This window comes from Leptodactylus fuscus, chromosome 8 (assembly GCF_031893055.1).
Source record: "Leptodactylus fuscus isolate aLepFus1 chromosome 8, aLepFus1.hap2, whole genome shotgun sequence".
In the NCBI taxonomy this organism is placed as follows: domain Eukaryota; kingdom Metazoa; phylum Chordata; class Amphibia; order Anura; family Leptodactylidae; genus Leptodactylus; species Leptodactylus fuscus.
In genome coordinates, this window is record NC_134272.1 from 96,287,177 (window position 1) to 96,306,856 (window position 19,680).

The 19,680-nt window shown below is 49.0% G+C and overlaps 1 protein-coding gene across 5 annotated transcripts in view; it reads left to right on the forward strand.

The window, feature by feature from the left end:
* KALRN (kalirin RhoGEF kinase) overlaps positions 1 to 19,680 on the forward strand; it is a 311,247-nt gene that overhangs the window by 236 nt on the left and 291,331 nt on the right. The window lies entirely within an intron of this gene.

Sequence of the window (19,680 nt, forward strand, 5' to 3'; positions counted from 1 at the left end):
GCGGGGGCAATACCGGGGGGCAGGGAGGGGAACCGGGGGGGAAAGAGGGCGCTGGACGGACTGCCCCTGGATGAATGGGCAACACCCCCCACCCGCACAATGTATCAGAGGATCCCCCCCCCCCCAACACCATACAAACGAGAAATCCAGGATCACTACCCCAATCATACAATGTATCAGTGACCCCCCCCCTCATACAATGTATCAGTGACCCCCATCATACAATGTATCAGTGACCCCCCTCATACAATGTATCAGTGACCCCCCCTCATACAATGTATCAGTGACCCCCCTCATACAATGTATCAGTGACCCCCCCTCATACAATGTATCAGTGACCCCCATCATACAATGTATCAGTGACCCCCCTCATACAATGTATCAGTGACCCCCCCTCATACAATGTATCAGTGACCCCCCTCATACAATGTATCAGTGACCCCCCTCATACAATGTATCAGTGACCCCCCTCATACAATGTATCAGTGACCCCCATCATACAATGTATCAGTGACCCCCCTCATACAATGTATCAGTGACCCCCCTCATACAATGTATCAGTGACCCCCCCTCATACAATGTATCAGTGACCCCCCCTCATACAATGTATCAGTGACCCCCCCTCATACAATGTATCAGTGACCCCCCTCATACAATGTATCAGTGACCCCCCTCATACAATGTATCAGTGACCCCCCTCATACAATGTATCAGTGACCCCCATCATACAATGTATCAGTGACCCCCCCTCATACAATGTATCAGTGACCCCCCCCTCATACAATGTATCAGTGACCCCCATCATACAATGTATCAGTGACCCCCCCTCATACAATGTATCAGTGACCCCCCTCATACAATGTATCAGTGACCCCCCTCATACAATGTATCAGTGACCCCCCTCATACAATGTATCAGTGACCCCCCATCATACAATGTATCAGTGACCCCCCCTCATACAATGTATCAGTGACCCCCCTCATACAATGTATCAGTGACCCCCCCTCATACAATGTATCAGTGACCCCCCTCATACAATGTATCAGTGACCCCCCTCATACAATGTATCAGTGACCCCCCTCATACAATGTATCAGTGACCCCCATCATACAATGTATCAGTGACCCCCCCTCATACAATGTATCAGTGACCCCCCATCATACAATGTATCAGTGACCCCCATCATACAATGTATCAGTGACCCCCATCATACAATGTATCAGTGACCCCCCCTCATACAATGTATCAGTGACCCCCCCTCATACAATGTATCAGTGACCCCCCCTCATACAATGTATCAGTGACCCCCCCTCATACAATGTATCAGTGACCCCCCCTCATACAATGTATCAGTGACCCCCCTCATACAATGTATCAGTGACCCCCCTCATACAATGTATCAGTGACCCCCCTCATACAATGTATCAGCAGCTCGTCCCTCATTATACAATGTATCAATGCCCCCCCCCCCTCCCCACTGTCATTATTGATGAATCTGGCCCCAGCCTATCGTGTTAGTAAATAATAAATGTACCCCCCCCCAATACCAGGCCCCTCTTCTCTTACAGTGTATCATGTTTCTTACAGCTACAATGTATCCAGCCTGTGCCCCTCATGATACAGTTTATTCAGCCTGTGCCCCCCATCAGACGGTGTATACCAGCCTGTGCCCCCCTATCACATGGCATATACTAGCCTTACAAGTCTGTTCCCCCTATCATATTGAATATACCAGCCTGTGCCCCCCATCATACGACATATACCAGCCTGTGCCCCCCATCATACGACATATACCAGCCTGTGCCCCCCATCATATGACATATACCAGCCTGTGCCCCCTATCATACGACATATACCAGCCTGTGCCCCCCATCATATGACATATACCAGCCTGTGCCCCCCATCATATGACATATACCAGCCTGTGCCCCCCATCATATGACATATACCAGCCTGTGCCCCCCATCATACGACATATACCAGCCTGTGCCCCCTATCATACGACATATACCAGCCTGTGCCCCCCATCATATGACATATACCAGCCTGTGCCCCCCATCATATGACATATACCAGCCTGTGCCCCCCATCATACGACATATACCAGCCTGTGCCCCCTATCATACGACATATACCAGCCTGTGCCCCCTATCATACGACATATACCAGCCTGTGCCCCCCATCATATGACATATACCAGCCTGTGCCCCCCATCATACGACATATACCAGCCTGTGCCCCCCATCATATGACATATACCAGCCTGTGCCCCTCATCATACGACATATACCAGCCTGTGCCCCCCATAATACGACATATACCAGCCTGTGCCCCCCATCATATGACATATACCAGCCTGTGCCCCCCATCATACGACATATACCAGCCTGTGCCCCCATCATATGACATATACCAGCCTGTGCCCCCCATCATACGACATATATACCAGCCTGTGCCCCCCATCATACGACATATACCAGCCTGTGCCCCCCATAATACGACATATACCAGCCTGTGCCCCCCATCATATGACATATACCAGCCTGTGCCCCCCATAATACGACATATACCAGCCTGTGCCCCCCATCATATGACATATACCAGCCTGTGCTCCCCATCACATGTGTATGAGCCTGTATCCTCTATCGTATGTCATATACCAGACTTTGCCCCCCGTCCTAAGGTGTGCGCAGCCTGTGCCCCATTTTATGGGGTTTCAAAATCTATCCTAAGCCTTTCATCCCTGGGTATATTACTGCTCTCTATCAGTGATGAATGCCAGTGAATGCCGGGATGTTGCCCCCCCCCCCAATATGGAATATAGTAGTGTCATCTTATGTCAGTGTCTGACTCATATACAGTAATATGTGCACTGCTCATAGCAGTATGCCCCGATATATAGTGCTCCCCCTCCTCTCATATGAATGTACCCCGATATATAGTGCTCCCCCTCCTCTCATATCAATATACCATAATCAGCCTCATATTAGTGTGCCCCAGTATACAGTATTATACCCTCCTCTCATATGAATGTTCCCCAATATACAGTAATCCCCCTCCTCTTATACTAGTGTACCCCCATATACAGTAATCCCCCTCCTCTTATACTAGTGTACCCCCATATACAGTAATCCCCTCCTCTTATACTAGTGTACCCCCATATACAGTAATCCCCCTCCTCTTATACTAGTGTACCCCCATATACAGTAATCCCCTCCTCTTATACTAGTGTACCCCCATATACAGTAATCCCCTCCTCTTATACTAGTGTACCCCCATATACAGTAATCCCCCTCCTCTTATACTAGTGTACCCCCATATACAGTAATCCCCCTCCTCTTATACTAGTGTACCCCCATATACAGTAATCCCCTCCTCTTATACTAGTGTACCCCCATATACAGTAATCCCCCTCCTCTTATACTAGTGTACCCCCATATACAGTAATCCCCCTCCTCTTATACTAGTGTACCCCCATATACAGTAATCCCCCTCCTCTTATACTAGTGTACCCCCATATACAGTAATCCCCTCCTCTTATACTAGTGTACCCCCATATACAGTAATCCCCCTCCTCTTATACTAGTGTACCCCCATATACAGTAATCCCCTCCTCTTATACTAGTGTACCCCCATATACAGTAATCCCCCTCCTCTTATACTAGTGTACCCCCATATACAGTAATCCCCTCCTCTTATACTAGTGTACCCCCATATACAGTAATCCCCCTCCTCTTATACTAGTGTACCCCCATATACAGTAATCCCCTCCTCTTATACTAGTGTACCCCCATATACAGTAATCCCCCTCCTCTTATACTAGTGTACCCCCATATACAGTAATCCCCTCCTCTTATACTAGTGTACCCCCATATACAGTAATCCCCTCCTCTTATACTAGTGTACCCCCATATACAGTAATCCCCTCCTCTTATACTAGTGTACCCCCATATACAGTAATCCCCTCCTCTTATACTAGTGTACCCCCATATACAGTAATCCCCCTCCTCTTATACTATTGTACCCCCATATACAGTAATCCCCCTCCTCTTATACTAGTGTACCCCCATATACAGTAATCCCCTCCTCTTATACTAGTGTACCCCCATATACAGTAATCCCCTCCTCTTATACTAGTGTACCCCCATATACAGTAATCCCCCTCCTCTTATACTAGTGTACCCCCATATACAGTAATCCCCCTCCTCTTATACTATTGTACCCCCATATACAGTAATCCCCCTCCTCTTATACTAGTGTACCCCCATATACAGTAATCCCCCTCCTCTTATACTATTGTACCCCCATATACAGTAATCCCCTCCTCTTATACTAGTGTACCCCCATATACAGTAATCCCCTCCTCTTATACTAGTGTACCCCCATATACAGTAATCCCCCTCCTCTTATACTAGTGTACCCCCATATACAGTAATCCCCTCCTCTTATACTAGTGTACCCCCATATACAGTAATCCCCTCCTCTTATACTAGTGTACCCCCATATACAGTAATCCCCTCCTCTTATACTAGTGTACCCCCATATACAGTAATCCCCTCCTCTTATACTAGTGTACCCCCATATACAGTAATCCCCTCCTCTTATACTAGTGTACCCCCATATACAGTAATCCCCCTCCTCTTATACTAGTGTACCCCCATATACAGTAATCCCCCTCCTCTTATACTATTGTACCCCCATATACAGTAATCCCCCTCCTCTTATACTAGTGTACCCCCATATACAGTAATCCCCTCCTCTTATACTAGTGTACCCCCATATACAGTAATCCCCTCCTCTTATACTAGTGTACCCCCATATACAGTAATCCCCTCCTCTTATACTAGTGTACCCCAATATACAGTAATCCCCTCCTCTTATACTAGTGTACCCCCATATACAGTAATCCCCTCCTCTTATACTAGTGTACCCCATATACAGTAATCCCCTCCTCTTATACTAGTGTACCCCCATATACAGTAATCCCCTCCTCTTATACTAGTGTACCCCCATATACAGTAATCCCCTCCTCTTATACTAGTGTACCCCCATATACAGTAATCCCCCTCCTCTTATACTAGTGTACCCCCATATACAGTAATCCCCCTCCTCTTATACTAGTGTACCCCCATATACAGTAATCCCCTCCTCTTATACTAGTGTACCCCCATATACAGTAATCCCCCTCCTCTTATACTAGTGTACCCCCATATACAGTAATCCCCTCCTCTTATACTAGTGTACCCCCATATACAGTAATCCCCTCCTCTTATACTAGTGTACCCCCATATACAGTAATCCCCTCCTCCCATATTCATGTGCCCCCATATAGTGTCTGATTCCTCTCTTCTCCCCCTGCCCCCAGTAGTGTCTGATATATTGTGTACGCCCCTCTGTATTTCCCCCCTGGTGTCCAGGGGGCCGCGCTGTGCTGCTCAGTCTCCGGCCCTGGGTGGCGGTCCAGGTGTTATGTCATGCTATGTTACTTAGAGTCAGTGAATTGTGTGCACTGATGATGTCATTGTGTGCACTGATGATGTCATTGGGTGCACTGATGATGTCATTGGGTGCACTGATGATGTCATTGTGTGTACTGATGATGTCATTGTGTGTACTGATGATGTCATTGTGTGCACTGATGATGTCATTGGGTGTACTGATGATGTCATTGGGTGCACTGATGATGTCATTGTGTGTACTGATGATGTCATTGTGTGCACTGATGATGTCATTGTGTGTACTGATGATGTCATTGTGTGCACTGATGATGTCATTGGGTGTACTGATGATGTCATTGGGTGCACTGATGATGTCATTGTGTGTACTGATGATGTCATTGTGTGTACTGATGATGTCATTGTGTGCACTGATGATGTCATTGTGTGTACTGATGATGTCATTGTGTGTACTGATGATGTCATTGTGTGTAGACCTGTACGTTCATCCATTGTCAGCTGATGATCTTGCTGCCCCCGTCCTGTGTATGAGAGCCCGTCATCCTCAGAGGCGGGGGTGTCCGTCATGGCCGCTCAGGTTGTGATTATAAGATTATAGGTGACCACAAGGTGACCAGGGGTGTTAGTCCGATGTCACCCCTATCAGTACAGACAGGTGCAATTCCAGCAGTAAATCTCAGCGCACTAGTTGACATCTTCTCCTCCATCTCACTCACTGTTGGTCAGGACTCTGGAAAAGCTGGGTGACTTACTCATCATTATATTGATGGTTTGGGTCAAGTCTCTGTCCCTGTGACCTTGGAGGAGTCTGACAGATTCTGGTTATCTTGGCTGGGCCGGAGCAGTCACGTCTCATCTACTCTGCCGCCTCCTGTCACTCCGGCCTGTCTGACTATAGCGCCGGTCTGTCACTGCTGTACATGGAGTTGTGTCTACAGAGGCGCGAGGTTCAGAGACCTCCTGATGTCACAGAGTCCGTGGTAGTGGGGCCCGGGGCCCGCCATTCACCAAATACTGCAGCAAAGGGGTTCTCCCAGACTAGGCCGGAGCAGAGTCACCCACCTATCTATCTATCTATCTATCTATCTATCTATCTATCTATCTATCTATCTATCTATCTATCTCCTATCTATCTATCTATCTCCTATCTATCTATCTATCTATCTATCTATCTATCTATCTATCTATCTATCTATCTATCATCTATCTTTCTATCATCTCTCTCCTATCTCCTATCTATCTATCTATCTATCTATCTATCTATCTATCTATCTATCTATCTATCTATCTCCTATCTATCTATCTATCTATCTATCTATCTCCTATCTATCTATCTATCTATCTATCTATCTATCTATCTATCTATCTCCTATCTATCTATCTATCTATCTATCTCCTATCTATCTATCTATCTATCTATCTCCTATCTATCTATCTATCTATCTATCTATCTATCTATCTATCTCCTATCTATCTATCTATCTATCTATCTATCTCCTATCTATCTATCTATCTATCTATCTATCTATCTATCTATCTCCTATCTATTTATCTATCTCATATCTATCTATCTCCTATCTATCTATCTATCTATCTATCTATCTATCTATCTCCTATCTATCTATCTATCTATCTATCTATCTATCTATCTACCTACCTATCTATCTATCTATCTCCTATCTATCTATCTATCTATCTATCTATCTATCTATCTATCTACCTATCTATCTATCTATCTATCTATCTCCTATCTATCTATCTATCTATCTATCTATCTATCTATCTCCTATCTATCTATCTATCTATCTATCTATCTATCTATCTATCATCTATCTATCTATCTATCTATCTATCTATCTATCTATCTCCTATCTATCTATCTATCTATCTATCTATCTATCTCCTATCTATCTATCTATCTATCTATCTATCTATCTATCTATCTATCTATCTATCTATCTATCTATCTCCTATCTATCTATCTCCTATCTATTTATCTATCTCATATCTATCTATCTATCTCCTATCTATCTATCTATCTATCTATCTATCTATCTATCTCCTATCTATCTATCTCCTATCTATCTACCTACCTATCTATCTATCTATCTCCTATCTATCTATCTATCTATCTATCTCCTATCTATCTATCTATCTATCTATCTATCTATCTACCTATCTATCTATCTATCTATCTATCTATCTCCTATCTATCTATCTATCTATCTATCTATCTATCTATCTCCTATCTATCTATCTATCTATCTCCTATCTATCTATCTACCTACCTATCTATCTCCTATCTATCTATCTATCTATCTCCTATCTATCTATCTATCTCCTATCTATCTACCTACCTATCTATCTATCTATCTATCTATCTCCTATCTATCTATCTATCTATCTATCTATCTCCTATCTATCTATCTATCTATCTATCTATCTATCTATCTCCTATCTATCTATCTACCTACCTATCTCCTATCTATCTATCTATCTATCTATCTATCTATCTATCTCCTATCTATCTATCTATCTATCTATCTATCTATCTATCTATCTATCTATCTATCTCCTATCTATCTATCTATCTATCTATCTATCTCCTATCTATCTATACAATCCCGCTCTTTCATTCAGCCCTGTTGTATGGTCTCCTGGCCCTGGTGTTCCCTTTGATATAATGGGGGGTTCCCTGGACTCCCCGATCCCCGGCCTGGTCCTGTATTCGGAGTCTTCCCTGGAACAAATCATTTCCCTTCTGGATATTTTGAGCGGTGTCATTGAAAGTGGAAGAACCTGCCGCACCTGAGGCACAGAGTGCAGTGAGCCCAAGCTACAGAGCGGGGGCGCCATCACCCTGCAGGAACCCCAGACCTGCTCCTGTACCTTGTATAAAGGAGCTGCAGAGTCTCAGAGATTCCTTCTATGTTGTCATTGACGTCTTCCCTGAAATCCTCCATAGTGATGTGTCTGATGGTCGGAGCTCTCCTGGGGTCTGGGGTCCCCCATATTGAGGCTCTGCCCCCTCTCCAGGGTTTATGATGTATCTTCCAGCTGAACGTCTCCTTATAACAATCTATAAAAGCTGAGCTGCAGTGTAAAGCATGGGAGACCAATCAGCCGGAGCTTCTCCTGAGACAGAAATCGGATGATCAGACTTAATGGCTGGGTCTTCTTTTCCTCCGAGACATGGGATTGGGATATTTGTGTGAAGGACAGGCCATACAGGGGTCAGCAGGGGTCAGCGGGGGTCAGCTCTGCCTGACATATAGCACCAGGAACCACGTCAGTGGCGCCCACTACACCCATCAGGCCTTCTGACATGTGGGAGGAGCCTGGAGCGCCATGGATGGTCATGTGATCACGATGGTCCTGCACCAAAGTCTGTATCGCTCCTCTGACTGTGGATGGAGCACCAAACATGGTAATATGTAGTGGAGAATGAGCCCCACCAAATCCCGGAGCCTCCCTTTATCCACCACTCCATATAATACATGCGGCTATGCTCCAGTCACATCCAAGGCTGCAGTTTCTGGATGCCACATGGTTACTCTCATATCTCTGTGCTGCCCCCTGCTGGCTCATTGGGTGAGATAGACAATAGAGCGGGCAGGACTGTGTGCAGGGACCTGCAGGACTACAGCAGAAGACATGATGGCACCGAAGGTCAGCGACAATGCTGCGGGGTACCTAGGAAACAGACAGCGCTTTATCCATCCTCATCGGGGCATCACAGTGACCGCAGGGTTGTAGGTGCAGCTCTGGATGTGACTGGAGTCTAGAACATGATGTAATAGCAGAATTGTGAGTGCAGCTCTGGATGTGACTGGAGTCTAGAACATGAGGTAACAGCAGAATTGTGAGTGCAGCTCTGGATGTGACTGGAGTCTAGAACATGAGGTAACAGCAGAATTGTGAGTTCAGCTCTGGATGTGACTGGAGTCTAGAACATGATATAACAGCAGAATTATGAGTGCAGTTCTGGATGTGACTGGAGTATAGAACATGATATAACAGCAGAATTGTGAGTTCAGCTCTGGATGTGACTGGAGTATAGAACATGATATAACAGCAGAATTGTGAGTGCAGCTCTGGATGTGACTGGAGTCTAGAACATGATATAACAGCAGAATTGTGAGTGCAGCTCTGGATGTGACTGGAGTCTAGAACATGATATAACAGCAGAATTATGAGTGCAGCTCTGGATGTGACTGGAGTCTAGAACATGATATAACAGCAGAATTATGAGTGCAGCTCTGGATGTGACTGGAGTATAGAACATGATATAACAGCAGAATTGTGAGTTCAGCTCTGGATGTGACTGGAGTATAGAACATGATATAACAGCAGAATTGTGAGTGCAGCTCTGGATGTGACTGGAGTCTAGAACATGATATAACAGCAGAATTGTGAGTTCAGCTCTGGATGTGACTGGAGTCTAGAACATGATATAACAGCAGAATTGTGAGTTCAGCTCTGGATGTGACTGGAGTCTAGAACATGATATAACAGCAGAATTGTGAGTTCAGCTCTGGATGTGACTGGAGTCTAGAACATGATATAACAGCAGAATTGTGAGTTCAGCTCTGGATGTGACTGGAGTCTAGAACATGATATAACAGCAGAATTGTGAGTTCAGCTCTGGATGTGACTGGAGTATAGAACATGATATAACAGCAGAATTGTGAGTGCAGCTCTGGATGTGACTGGAGTCTAGAACATGATATAACAGCAGAATTATGAGTGCAGCTCTGGATGTGACTGGAGTCTAGAACATGATATAACAGCAGAATTATGAGTTCAGCTCTGGATGTGCACCGCTCATTATAGGTGAGTTTATGTCTCCCTGACAAGGCTTATAGTAAATGTTTCGTCCTTTGGTTGTTTCCGGTCATGTAGCAGGCGATGGCGCCGTTCTTGCCGCCGCTGATTATTGATGAGCTGTCGCTCGGGTTGTCCTGATTTATCTGCGGTCCGGCCTCAGTCTCTGGTTACATTGCTTTTGATCCTCAGCGTCTGTATAGAATTATCCGGAGGTGACTCGTGACGGCGGGGTGAGGCTCACAGATACGATTAGCCAAGATCCGATTATTCCATGTGATCAGAATTAGTGATGTCACAGCGGCGAATGTGATGCGATCCGGGGACGTGTTTATGTCAATCACAAGATGTTTTGGTCGTGGTTCATCTGATAACCTATCAATGGTGCCCATGCAAAAATGTCAGCGACCACTGGTGGCCATCAGGGGTGTCCTCGCACAGCTGAGGGCCTGGTACAATGTGTCAGTGCAGAACATCTTCTCTAAGGCTCCAACCAGACAGCCGGAAGGCCAAGATCACATCTGTAATAATGCAGAGCTGGACCGCTAAACAGCCCATACACAATAATGGGGGCCGCCGGGTGTCCATCATGGGGGCCGCCGTTTTTATACTGACTTTTTTCTCCATTCGTGTGAATAGAGGCCTAGATAACGTGACCCCCCCTCCCCCATGTTATAATACCAGGCCCCCTTGTTCCTCCGATTCCCATGCCCCTCTTCATCCCTGTATAATGGCCCCCAGCTTCCAGGCGACTCTGCACATTATGGATGGACTAGTAAGGGTAGGGGGAGGGTCTCTGACCACCAAAGGACCGTGGGCACATTTAGTAAGATGGCGTACCGTACAGGCTGCGGCCTCTTCACAAATCTGCCCGACCTCCCTTAGCCTGAATGAAGTTCCTGACTGACACAGGTTGCCATTACAATAAATCTATCAGCCCTGGTGCCCCCGCCAGTCTCAGGCACAGATTGGGGCATGTGGCGCACGATGATGGGCCCGGCAGACATACGTCTCAGTATCAGTGACGTCTCCTCCAGCGTTACCAGGCGGCCAGATAGGCATTAGGAGCACTGCACTTAAGGGGTTAAAAGACCAGGTATTATAAGACGGGCACTTGTATACTGGTGATGTCACTCTAACGTATGGTGATACATTGTACCAAACCCTCAGCTGTGCGTCAGTGTGTAGATGATAGGAATGGCCGTGCAGACTGAGAGCGAGCCGAGCCCCTGATACGGCTGTGCCATGGACGAGGCGGGCCGGGGACTAGAAATGGGATTCACAGCGTCCTCTCTGCTCGCTCGCTGATGAAGTGGAGGGTGAAGGGCAGCGAGCGAGCGATCGATAGATGCGCTTACTGTGATCCGTCCGCACAGAGCGCTCGCTGCGTCGCCCATTCAAGTGGATTTATGAATTTAATTGGCAGAAAGTATTTGTACAATGGCTGAGAGCGCAGCCCCGATCGATGGCGGCCTCCCCTCCTCCCACAGCATGCGATCATGTATGTAACATGTATGACGGGGCAGGAGCCGCCACCAGATGTTATATCATGCATGACGTCCTCCCTGTGATTGGCTGTGCTGGTTGTCATGGTTACACTCTATGTGCTGGCTTCAGCTTCTGAACACAGCAGGTTCCGTCCACGTTTCGATGCCGACGACAGCGACGTGAGAAATCTGGAAACATGCAAGAAATCAATGATAGGGGAGACGCTGGTGGTGGAGGACGCAGCTGTCCTAGGGGTTAGTAGACAGGTGGAGCGGCCCCGAGTCCTCGCCATGTCACATGTATATCTTCTATATGTATATTGTTACACGGACACATTGTATCCATTAACCCTTAGTGTTTGGCTAGATGGCGTCTCTGCACTGCTTCCATCTTTCGTGTTGATGCGGTCACTTATATTGTATGTCTCTCTACATGTCATTGTGTATCTGTCGCGCTCAGTGGATGATGCAACTTACTACTTACCATTGAGGCCGGCTTACTGCTGCAGGCGCTCTGCATATTATAGCGATATATAGGCCAGGACTACTCACTGACTGCAGCGGCCATCTTGTAACCAAAGATCATGGCGTCAATCTACAACCCCTATACTAATGGAAATGAATGGAGTTGCATCGTGAGCCTGAGGGTGCTGCAACGTCTGTGCACAAACAGCAGCACTATGGGACTCAGTTATATTAGTCAAGGAGTCATAGGGCGACATATTGATCACACGGCCACGCATGGATCGCACGGCCACGCATGGATCACACGGCCACGCATGGATCACACGGCCACGCATGGATCACACGGCCACACATCACTCACAGGGCCACACATGGATCACACGACCACACATGGATCACCCGGCCACACATGGATCACCCGGCCACACATGGATCACACGGCCACACATCACTCACAGGGCCACACATGGATCACACGACCACACATGGATCACACGAACACACATGGATCACACGACCACACATGGATCACACGGCCACACATGGATCACACGGCCAAGCATGGATCACACGACCACACATGGATCACACGGCCACACATGGATCACACGGCCAAGCATGGATCACACGGCCACACATGGATCACACGGCCACACATGGATCACACGGCCACGCATAGATCACACGGCCACACATGGATCACACGGCCACGCATCACTCACAGGGCCACACATGGATCACACGGCCACGCATTGATCACACGGCCACGCATTGATCACACGGCCACGCATGGATCACACGGCCACGCATGGATCACACGGCCACACATGGATCACACGGCCACGCATGGATCACACGGCCACGCATGGATCACACGGCCACGCATGGATCACACGGCCACACATGGATCACACGGCCACGCATCACTCACAGGGCCACACATGGATCACACGGCCACGCATGGATCACACGGCCACGCATGGATCACACGGCCACGCATGGATCACACGGCCACGCATGGATCACACGGCCACGCATGGATCACACGGCCACGCATGGATCACACGGCCACACATGGATCACACAGCCACGCATAGATCACACGGCCACGCATGGATCACACGGCCACGCATGGATCACACGGCCACGCATCACTCACAGGGCCACACATGGATCACACGGCCACACATGGATCACACGGCCACACATGGATCACACGGCCACACATGGATCACACGGCCATATTATTATGAGAGCTTTGCACAGTTTGCGTGTCCATGCTTGTCCTGGATTGTGCAGTGACCCCCGTCTTCACCCCCGTCTTCACCCCCGTCCTTCATCTGCTTTCTCATCTCCTTGACCTTGTGTGACCTTGGAGCGTGATGTCATTATTCACCTCTTACATCATCAATATCCATCCTGAGATATCCACAGGTCTGAGATTATTCACCTGCATCCAGATCCGGCACAATGGTGTGGGTGCATGAAGGGTTAGGCCGACCGCGCTTATCTCCATGTGTTTTCTGATGTCTGTCTCCAGGAGCTTACAATCTAGTCCTCTGTGTAAAGACTTGTGTCCTTGTAGACCTGCGGTCACAGTAATGGCCTCCACTTATATTGTGTGTCACTCTTCCGCCCAGATCCAGGGAGCGTCTCCATTTGTTTTTTCTGCTTGCAATTGTAACAAACCCTCTCCTGTATAAAGACTTGGCCAGGTCAGGTTCGGCTATAATAAGTCATCGCTGCAGCAAGAAGAGATCTTAGACATGGTAAAAGTTCCAGAAGTTTTCAGTATAGACAGATTAGATCCTGTTCACCACTGGCGGGCCCTGTATGGGCCCCTGATGCTCCTGCACCCTTTCCTGATGTCCCTGATTTGATGAGGTGTTATCTGTCCATCTGTCCGGCCCCTGGGGTCTCCAGGTGTCGCTTCTGCTGGGGGTCTTTGTTTCTAGCACCGGTAATTGTAGGGTTTCTGCTGCACTTAGGGGCTAGTTGAGCAGATGACAGATGCAGCAGAGCCGGGGCTGCCCCTGGTCCCGCCATACAGTCCTTACTGGGGGTATCTTGTTACCGTGCGACAAATGGTGAGGACCCTGCAGATGACGACAAACCCCACATCCACTGCAGGACTCATGGAAGACATGTCTGTGACAGACAGAAATAGCAATGACAGTCTGCCGGTCTCACATCACAGGACCACAGATCATACACCGCACAGGGTCCTGCCAAATGGTGGACGCCGAAGATGGGAACAGCTGACGCCTAACAATGGGAAATACCAGATTAGTTCTCATCTGTTGTTTATGTGGTCCTGTACCACCATGTATCACCCCCATCATCCCTGACCCCAGGAGCTGACAATCTAATCTCTATATCACACACAATGTATCACCCCCATCATCCCTGACCCCAGGAGCTGACAATCTAATCTCTATATCACACACCATGTATCACCCCCATCATCCCTGACCCCAGGAGCTGACAATCTAATCTCTATATCACACACAATGTATCACCCCCATCATCCCTGACCCCAGGAGCTGACAATCTAATCTCTATATCACACACCATGTATCACTCCCATCATCCCTGACCCCAGGAGCTGACAATCTAATCTTTATATCATACAATGTATCACTCCCATCATCCCTGACCCCAGGAGCTGACACTCTAATCTCTATATCACACACAATGTATCACTCCCATCATCCCTGACCCCAGGAGCTGACACTCTAATCTCTATATCACACACAATGTATCACTCATATCATCCCTGACCCCAGGAGCTGACAATCTAATCTCTATATCACACACAATGTATCACTCCCATCATCCCTGACCCCGGGAGCTGACAATCTAATCTCTATATCACACACAATGTATCACTCCCATCATCCCTGACCCCAGGAGCTGACAATCTAATCTCTATATCACACACAATGTATCACTCCCATCATCCCTGACCCCAGGAGCTGACAATCTAATCTCTATATCACACACACAATGTATCACCCCCATCATCCCTGACCCCAGGAGCTGACAATCTAATCTCTATATCACACACAATGTATCACTCATATCATCCCTGACCCCAGGAGCTGACAATCTAATCTCTATATCACACACACAATGTATCACCCCCATCATCCCTGACCCCAGGAGCTGACACTCTAATCTCTATATCACACACAATGTATCACTCCCATCATCCCTGACCCCAGGAGCTGACAATCTAATCTCTATATCACACACACAATGTATCACCCCCATCATCCCTGACCCCAGGAGCTGACACTCTAATCTCTATATCATACAATGTATCACTCCCATCATCCCTGACCCCAGGAGCTGACAATCTAATCTCTATATCACATACAATGTATCCCTCCCATCCTCTTCCTGCCTTAGGCCGCAGTATGACAGTCACTCTGTGGGGTGACACCTTCACTAGCCCATGGCACTTCTGTCTCCATTGGGTATATTGGCTTATAGTAGGTATTAACCCCTGCATACCTGGAACACTCCACATGACCTGCTGCATGGAGATTCTCTAGCCCAGCGGTCACCCTGACGGTTCAGTCCTGGTCGCAGTCGCTGTTCCTTACATTTGCACTCTTTTCTGGAGAGGTGACCGTCTACCCTCCTGCTGCTCACCTTAGTGATGGTGATTGTGTAGACAAGCGGTTTCCTTGCTGAGGTCGTCCTCGGCGGGGTCTTTATAACCGCGGGCGCTGCCATTCTCTATCTCTATGTGCGGTTTTGATCACGTTATAAATTTGTGCAATAAATGGAATAGAATCTTGTCCAGCGTGTAAAGGAGCACTCCGGATACTGAAGTCTGTCCAGCCTCACGCCTCTGCTGATATAAGAAATAGAACTTAGTGCCATTATAATGTGCGGGGACAGTGGAGATCAGCGGCAGCTAACACATCATGTAACTCTCGTCTCCTGCAGTCAGCCATGGTCATGGACATGAAGGGTTAACTGTTCACTAATGGTCAGAGAGGTGCAGACTGCAAGTAATTACAGGGGAGTCCTGTCCAGCACTTACAGGCCAGAAGGCCACAGCAGAGAGAGTGGCAGCAGGACAGGCGGGGGATGGAGAGAGATAATGGAGGGATGTATCAGGGAAGTGATGCTGCTACTGCAGCTCAGGGTGACTGGCAGGGCTCTGGTGTTGGGGCGCGGGTTGACTGGCAGGGCTCTGGTGCTAGGTTTCAGAATGTTTGGCAGGTTTCTGATGTTGGAGTTTAGGAATTCTGATGAGGATTTTGTGCTGGGTCTCATAACATCTGGTGCGTCTCTGTTGCAGTGGCTAAAGATATTTAGGGGGGCTCAGGACATCTAGCCGGGCTCTGGTGTTGGGGCTCAGGGTAACTGGCCGGGCTCTGGTGTTGGGGTTCAGGACATCTAGCCGGGCTCTGGTGTTGGGGTTCAGGACATCTAGCTGGGCTCTGATGTTGGGGCTCAGGACCTCTAGTCGGGATCTGGTGTTGGGGCTCAGGGTAACTGGCTGGGCTCTGGTGTTGGGGCTCAGGACATCTAGCCGGGCTCTGGTGTTGGGGCTCAGGGTAACTGGCCGGGCTCTGGTGTTGGGGTTCAGGACATCTAGCCGGGCTCTGGTGTTGGGGCTCAGGGTAACTGGCCGGGCTCTGGTGTTGGGGCTCAGGACATCTAGCCGGGCTCTGGTGTTGGGGCTCAGGACATCTAGCCGGGCTCTGGTGTTGGGGCTCAGGGTAACTGGCCGGGCTCTGGTGTTGGGGCTCAGGACATCTAGCCGGGCTCTGGTGTTGGGGCTCAGGACATCTAGCCGGGCTCTGGTGTTGGGGCTCAGGGTAACTGGCCGGGCTCTGGTGTTGGGGCTCAGGACATCTAGCTGGGCTCTGGTGTTGGGGTTCAGGACATCTAGTCCCTGCCACAGCCTTTCCCGCACTGTCCACTCTCGTACAAGGGGATGTACAGAAGAGGGTTGTGGTGCACATTTGGTGCAAGGAAGGGCTTTATGCCAAGTGAGCGCCACAATACCATCCCACTGCCCAGAAAGCTGAATCTCCCGGGCCTTGTCTTATGTGCAGGGGATTATCCGGATATTTAGCTGCTTGGCTCCATTAGGTCTGAGCCGTGATCTGTGACTTCAGCCTCGCTACATTGCCAGCCGCAGTCTGAGATAGTCTGAGACACGCCTCCTGCCTCACTATGCCCCGCCCCTATAGCTCTGCCTGCTCTGATTGGTTACAGTGTATGCCCATAAGTCTGTAACAGGCCGAGCAGGACATGACAAGGCTGATAATGATGTCACAGCGCCTGTGCAGATCTCCATGTGCCCTGAGGATAGAGAAGACCCTGGAACCTGCACATCACTGCAACAGAGAGGATGGAAGCAAAGTACCGGCGACCGAGAAACGTTACTGACAAATAATAAGGAGATGCGGGGGGAGGGGGTTGTCCATTTGGGCGGTGACCTGTGACTATCCGTGTGGGCGGTGACCTGTGACTATCCGTGTGGGCGGTGACCTGTGTATATCCGTGTGGGCGGTGACCTGTGGATATCCGTGTGGGCGGTGACCTGTGGATATCTGTGTGGGCGGTGACCTGTGGATATCTGTGTGGGCGGTGACCTGTGGATATCCGTGTGGGCGGTGACCTGTGTATATCCGTGTGGGCGGTGACCTGTGTATATCCGTATGGGCGGTGACCTGTGTATATCCGTGTGGGCGGTGACCTGTGTATATCCGTGTGGGCGGTGACCTGTGTATATCCGTGTGGGCGGTGACCTGTGTATATCCGTGTGGGCGGTGACCTGTGTATATCCGTGTGGGCGGTGACCTGTGTATATCCGTGTGGGCGGTGACCTGTGTATATCCGTGTGGGCGGTGACCTGTGGATATCCATGTGGGCGGTGACCTGTGGATATCCATGTGGGCGGTGACCTGTGTATATCCGTGTGGGCGGTGACCTGTGGATATCCATGTGGGCGGTGACCTGTGTATATCCGTGTGGGCGGTGACCTGTGGATATCCATGTGGGCGGTGACCTGTGGATATCCATTTGGGCGGTGACCTGTGTATATCCGTGTGGGCGGTGACCTGTGGATATCCGTGTGGGCGGTGACCTGTGGATATCCGTGTGGGCGGTGACCTGTGGATATCCGTGTGGGCGGTGACCTGTGGATATCCGTGTGGGCGGTGACCTGTGTATATCTGTGTGGGCGGTGACCTGTGGATATCCGTGTGGGCGGTGACCTGTGGATATCCGTGTGGGCGGTGACCTGTGTATATCTGTGTGGGCGGTGACCTGTGTATATCCGTGTGCGCGGCAACTCTTTTCTCCCTGATCACCACTCTTGGGATTGTCTCGCTCATGGGATTGGCCGGCGTTGGGGGTTGTCACCACGGCCTGACATCTCCTGCAGCTGTCGGTGAGTCCGGCGCCTTTGATGACAGCGTTCAGGAGCGGGTGTGCGGCGGGACGTGCGCAGCGTTGTCTGTAATAGACGCGGATTTATTTACGCAGCTGCTCCTGGTGTTGGCACAGAGAGGCGGCCGCGATCGCCCAAACACCTGATCTAACTTTCCCAGGCCCCTCATCTGCAGTGACACCGGACGCCATGATGGTTGTCACTCCGCTTTTCCAATCAGTGTGTTTTTGGGTGGTGATAGATCTTCCTCCATCTCCCGAATCCGCAGAACACGGTGTCATAGTGCAGAGCGTTCAGTACATGGACCAAACCCAGCAGCCGTGTAAGCGCTGAGCCGTGTGACGCAGCCGCAGCCTCCCTGCTCCTCAATTATTAAGAGGCCGCCATCTCCCCCGACTGCAGGGACATGATCCCCCCCTTGTAGAGCAGGCAGCGGCCCGGGACAATGCCCTGTGAGCCCGGAGTGTCAGCTGCCACAATGGGGAGGCTCAGAGCTGGCAGATGGCTAATGGATGTGATAAACCCCTGGAGCGGGGAGAAGCTGGTCCGGGCCCAGCGTGTTGTGGTGGCGCCCGACATGGGATACACGGCGGTGTGAACTACAAGTCTCAACAAACCCAGCGCGCCACTGAGCATGCTCAGAGATTGTTATCAGGCTCCGGAATGGCTCATGCACTGTATTAAATCACAGGCAAAGCATGAAGGAAAGGTTTCCATCTTCTGAGGGCGACACTTAACCCTTTATATTGCACCTCCTGCGTGTAGGTTTCCCCTGCGCCCTGTTTTGGTGGCTCATCGGACGACCCTATTTATTTCTCTTATTGTATACCCTATATACAGGACTGGACCACCCTTTACATAGGACTGACTATTTACACAGGACTGACCCTTTATTTAGATCTCGCGCTCTTTGGCATCTTGCCGTTTGTAGAGTTAATTTCCACGGATGTCGCCATTCGCTTACGGCTCTCATTTGGCGCCTGACTCCATGACAGCCACTTCCATCACAGATTTCCTGTAGATATAA